Here is a 433-nt window from a genome sequence, read left to right as displayed (position 1 = left end):
TCAAGTATTTGTTCTTTTTACTTTATTCGTATTATTATTTCATGTATATTGTATGTATGTCTATGTTTCCTAGTATTTCATTTATATTTATATTTTGTGCTTTGTGACTGATTTTGCTGCTGTAACACAGGAATTTCCCATTTTTCTTGGGATCAATAAACATCTATCTATCTATCTATCTATCTATCTATTTTCATATTCATAACGAGGATATAAATGTGGTTAACTTATATTGAAGCAAGGGAGCTAAACACACTAAAATGTTTAAAAAAAATGATGTGTAGTATCTTTTTTTTTAATTTAACCTAATGTCTGTATTATAGCAAACTTGTGCACTGTATTTATCAACGGGATTTGGAGAGTTTTATCCGTTTTACTGCTTTTTATATTTGTATTGTTGACTGTAATCTTCTTATTGGTGTTTTTTTTAGGT

The 433-nt window shown here is 27.0% G+C and overlaps 1 protein-coding gene across 1 annotated transcript in view; it reads right to left on the bottom strand.

Moving 5' to 3' along the window:
• The window catches only part of slc1a1 (solute carrier family 1 member 1), a 31,423-nt gene that overhangs the window by 16,388 nt on the left and 14,602 nt on the right, over positions 1-433 (bottom strand). The gene's annotated exons all lie outside the window — the stretch shown is intronic.

The sequence above is a fragment of the Etheostoma spectabile genome, chromosome 19 (assembly GCF_008692095.1).
Source record: "Etheostoma spectabile isolate EspeVRDwgs_2016 chromosome 19, UIUC_Espe_1.0, whole genome shotgun sequence".
Lineage (NCBI taxonomy): Eukaryota > Metazoa > Chordata > Actinopteri > Perciformes > Percidae > Etheostoma > Etheostoma spectabile.
The sequence above is the reverse complement of the archived record's forward strand: the minus strand, read 5'-3'. Positions and strand labels throughout refer to the sequence as shown.